Genomic DNA, 5,477 nt, shown 5'->3' with positions numbered 1-5,477 from the left:
TTAGAAGTTTTTTTCAAAGCTCCACTGAAGCTGCTGCACTTCGACAGATGCGTTCTTGGGAAAAGTGGTACTGATACCATGTAAGCAAAAGCACTTTTACTCTACTTTCATTTTTGTGCTAAGAACAGAAACTGCCTGTGTTGGTCTATAGGAGCAACATGCGATCCAACACTGTCACCTGTCACTCTGCCATCACATGCCAGCCAGGGCTTGGTGCATGCAAGAGACACAGGCTCAGGAGGCATCCATGTTCCAACAGAATCAAGATACAACCCCACTGCACTGTGCTCAGTATGTTGCATTTTAACAAAAATTCCAAGGATTTGGCAAGAGCTTAGGTAACAGTCCAAAATACAGATTTAAAAATCACAGGGAGAGTGTGCAGTGAAACTCCAGTGCTGAAGAAAAGATGGCTCTACACACAACTATAGGGCCAGCCATTCTTATTTCAAAAGGAAATTTTTTTGTCTGCAGCATCCTCACTGTGCAAGTTTTCCTTCATCTCTCTCTCCCTTTAATATCTACCACTGTAATACGAATTTTATGTCAGGAAATCTTCTCAGCAAAAAACTTGCTAGAAAATAAATCATCATAACAAATGCATCACCACCAACAGACCAGGAAAAATTGACTAGTTGGAAGTTAAGACATCAAATACCAACTCCATCAGCCAAGAAAGCTATCTACCCAGTGTAAGTGTCCCAGAAATAATGAATTTCAGGCCTCATCACATCCCTGCAAACCCTGAATTGATTTTATCTGGAAATAACCGACCACCCAGCAGCTAAGGCAGAGAGACCTTTCTGTGAGTGCAGAAGGATCACAACAGGTTGAGTTGGAAATGAACAGAATCTTAGCAGAACAGAGTTCCTGCAGTTGAGCTTGCATGATGTTGATAAGGATGATGTGACACAAAACATCAGGAGTAAACAAAACACCCTGTAAATTAGTTTATATTAATTTGAAAAGGCAGACATTTTTAGAGTAGAAGCCAAACATGACCAATATACAAGAATAGAAATGTAGATCAGAACAAATAGTTCCATTTTCATGGACAGGCATGACATGAATGCAACCAAGTGCCAGTTAACAGTCTGTCTTCTTTTCCAGGATGAAAATGTACAGAATTGTACCACAACATCAAAATATGCAGTGTAATGTGTCTCTCCAAGATTTGAAACACTGTGCCTCATCCCATCTGACAACTGGATGATGTTTAACCAGGTTAATCCATGTTACCAGGTACTGTATGCCATCTTGTCCATCTGCACATAGCAACTCTGTCTCATTAAGCCTTGTGCTGAACCTCTCTTTTGGGTGCACATCAGTTACCCAGCAGTTCTCAAAACACATTTGTAGAGGTCACACAGAGTCAAGCCAGCTTGCCTGACTTCACAATGCTTATCCAAACAAGTTGGAAAGAGGAGGAAAATGACTACCCACCTCATTAGTTTCACATCACCGCACCCAATGTGAAGCGTTGGAGGGCACGTATGACAGACCTGGCCAACATGCAACCTGCAGGCCAAACGCCTCTCAGCTCTGCAACATAATCCCTATCTGACTTGTTATCAGCAGAGAGAAACTTGCAGCAACCAGAGATCCTGGTGGGCTTTGTCCAGCCTGTACTAGTTGGGTGCTGCCCTTAGCCTTGCAATGGGAAGCCGGCACAGACCTTGATGAGACAAGCCTATCAAAGACACAATGTTCCCCAACCAGACACATTTTAGCTTTAAAGAACTTAGTTTTGCAAAAAGCCATGTCAGGTTCTCTGTGCCTGCTCTGTAAATAAAGCACTGGTTACTGTCAGGATGTGAGGCCAGCAGACACCAGACATTACTGTACTATCACCCTTGACAGCCAGCTGATCAATAAATAGTGCAAGTGGCAGTGGCAGGTCTGGAAGGTGAAAGGGTTCAGAAAGGTTTCAGACTGTGTTCTAAGAAAGGTACAGCTTCTATATGCCAAAGAGAAGCCAATTTTTAAATTTTGAAGATGGGCAGACCAGGAGGCCCGTCAGATGGTTTCCAGGCAGATCAGCAGCAGCTGTCCTGGAGTTCAGTGTAAAGACATCAAAAGCTAAGATGACACTTTATCCATGCAGATGAACAGACATTCAAAAGCATGCATGCAGGTCAACAACACAACATTCAGGATTTTGAGCAAACCCTAGCTTCACAAACCTCATTTCAGGACCTGCCACACACTGGCCAGCACTCAGAGGGAACAGTGCTTTCCTGGGACACTCTGTTCCCGTTGGAACAGGATGAAAAAATATTTCATCTAGTGTATACTCTGTAAATCAAGAAAGGGACCTTCTTTATTTGCTTTTAGCAGGGAATAATGTTCAGAAACATTTATTTTTATATACAGATTCAGTGACAAGTCACGGTAACTTTTAGGTAACACATGAAAAACAAACTTTTACTTCAGCTTTCCGGATGTGGAAAAGAGTGACATGCATCTGATCCTGAGACCACTGGAAATGAAAGCTTTTAAACTGGGAAGTAGACAGTAAATCCTGAGATTATAAGGTTATTCTGTACTTTTGTGCTGATTTTGACAGGAATAAAGTTCATTTCCTTCACAGTAGCTACTGTGGGGCTGTGTTTTGGGTTTGTGCTGAAAACAGTATTGATAACACAGGGATGTTTTGGTTCTTGCTGGGCAGCACTTTCAGAATCAAGGCCTTTTCTGTTTCTTACCCCACTCCACCAGCCAGGAGTCTGGGGGTGCACAAGAGGTTGGGCAGACACACAAATAGGACAGCTGACCCCAACTGACCACAGGGATATTCCATACCATATGCTCAGCATACAAAGCTAGGAAGAAGAAGGACAAGGGGGGATGTTGGGAGTGATGGCATTTGTCCCCCCAAGTATTCATCAGGTATAATGGAGCCCTGCCTTCTTTGGGCATGGCTGAACACCTGCCTGCCCAAAGGAAATGGTGGATAGATTCCTTGTTTTGCTTTGCTTGTGTGCATGGTTTTAGCTTTACTTATTAAACTGTCTTCATCTCAACCCACAAGTTTTCTCACTTTTACTTGTCTGATTCTCTCCCCCATCCTGATGTGGGAGGGAAGCGAGCAAGTGGCTGTGAGTGATTTATTTGTTAACTGCGTTTAAACCGCAACCTTAAAAGTACAGAATGGGAGGGAGAGTGACAGACACACAGTAATTGTAATGGCACAAAGCAGTAGCATTGGCCAGAACTGCATCACCCAAACAAATTAATATGAGAAATCCCAGACTGGCAAGGATTCTTGCAAGTATCCAGTCCCTATCTGCAAAGTACAGACCAGGAACTACAAAGCAGAGGAAACCACCAGAAATGCTGTATTGGACTTGCTACATCCCACTTCTGAGACCATTGTCAACATTTCCATGCCTGTGGAAAAATCCTATACACCCAGTCACAACAACTGTGTGTGTAGACCCCTGAACACTCAAGACCCCTAAAACCACAAGGTTTCACTATGAGCTCCAGTAGTTAGAAAAGAACTGAAGCCCTGAAGCACAGATTCAGAGTATTTTTTAATGCAAGTGTTAAAGCTCTTTGTGAAAATTTTCTAATTCTAATATTGAAGGAAACTGTTTCCTAAGCGTACTATCACTGCTGCCCAATCCACCATCATATTCTGAGACAACTGGGGTGGACCAGAGAAGCTGTTTGGGTTCTGCCTGGTTCATGTCCATGCAAACATGCATGTATCTGCAAATTCCACTCTTCCACTATTATCATGGATTTTCTAGAAAACACTTATTGTTTTGTCTGGCAACAGCTTTTTCAAACTTGCTACTTTGACTTCTGTGCCTTCAATAAAACAAATAAAGATGGCCATTCTTGTCACATTTGTTGAGTATCCTATATAAAAACACCAATAATAAGTAGGGAAGGCAACAAGCCTGTATGGACAGTTTTTTGCCCACCACAAAGGTTTGAAGCCAAATAAACAACCAACAAAAAACAAAACAAAACAAAAACAACCAAACCCAGAATGCAAACTAAGCATATTTTCAGAATTTATCAACACTCCCACAATAAGAGAAATGTATTTCTTGCCACTGAGAGATAATTTGAGTCTGTAGACCTTGAAGAGCTTTTCTGCTCACAAGACACTTATGGTGCTCTCAAGTTCTTACAAACACTAACTGCAACAAGGAACTGAGGTTGTGTTTACATTGACTCTAAATAACGTATGGTTTGATATATTAGAAATCTCAAAAGTGCTTCAGTGCTGGCACAAACATAGCAACAACCTATCCTCACCTGCTGCCAAAAGGAACTGTGCAAGTATTTCATTGAAGCACTTTCCACCTTCCCAAACAATTCATATGCCTGTCTCACACAATCAGATGCCGAGATGGGAATTGCTTACTTCAGGTGCCAAAAGGAATCAACACCTTGAGAAAGAAAGCTCATTATCCAGCTTTCACTTTAATGCCAAGATGAAGTGTATTTCAACAGGTCCCAGGTTACTAATAACACACCTCCAGGCAGAGACTGAGGAAGATGCGAGTAAGGGGAGGGGAACACACAAGAGAACCTTTTCCAGGTAGAAAACAGAAATGGGCAAACACATTCAAGAGTTCTGTGGCAGGCAGATGGGGCACAACACATACACAAACAAGCCTGGGGCATTGGAGCAATGCAGCTACAAGCTCATAAGAAGTCTTGCACTACTTGATGATGGTCTAGCATCTCCCCTGGCTGCCAGCCAGCTGGCCTTCCTTCATAACCCATTTCAAAAGCTATCAAAAGCCCAGGACCACTCTACCTGCCCACTTACACATCTGCAAAGTCCTCTGAGCCTGCAGACTTCCTTCTCTGAAAGATTCCCCAGGGTCCCATGAAGTAGTGTAACCATTATGTCAGGCTCTTCAGAGCTCATTAATTGAGTATAATTGCGTCTATGACGTGAAAAAAACATCCTGATACGAAAAACACATTCTGTGGCATGGCATCAAACCCTCACAGATTGCTTTCCTTACACAAATCATTTAATGTGAGCAAAGCTAATTTGACGTCGATGTTTCTTTCTAATTCTTCCATGTTGAAGGAAGCTGTTTCCTAAGCTTACTATCACTGCTGCCCAATCCACCATCATATCCCGAAACAACTGGGTTGGACCAGAGAAGCTGATGTTTCTTTGCAGAACCCTGGACTTTACACAAGATGAGCATCTCCTCACTGCAGCTTGGTGCCGAGAGCAGGCTATAAAACCATCCTCGGAGAAGGTCCTGCGGCTTCACAGCGCGTGTAACTTCAGACCCACCCCGCGCAGCTCTGCTATCCCCGGGGAGCATCGCTCCGCGCAGCTCCCAGCCTGGGCTGGGCACAAACGCCGCCCGATTCCTCCACAGACCTCACCTAGCTTGTAGAAGTCAATTAAAAGCCCAACCGCCCTCAGTGCCTACAACCGGGCTCCCCGGTCCTTCTCCCTCGTCCCCGGGCCGTTCCCGAGCCCGGCGGCG

This window comes from Geospiza fortis, unplaced genomic scaffold (genome assembly GCF_000277835.1).
Source record: "Geospiza fortis unplaced genomic scaffold, GeoFor_1.0 scaffold878, whole genome shotgun sequence".
NCBI classification, from domain to species: Eukaryota; Metazoa; Chordata; class Aves; order Passeriformes; family Thraupidae; genus Geospiza; species Geospiza fortis.
The sequence above is the reverse complement of the archived record's forward strand: the minus strand, read 5'-3'. Positions refer to the sequence as shown.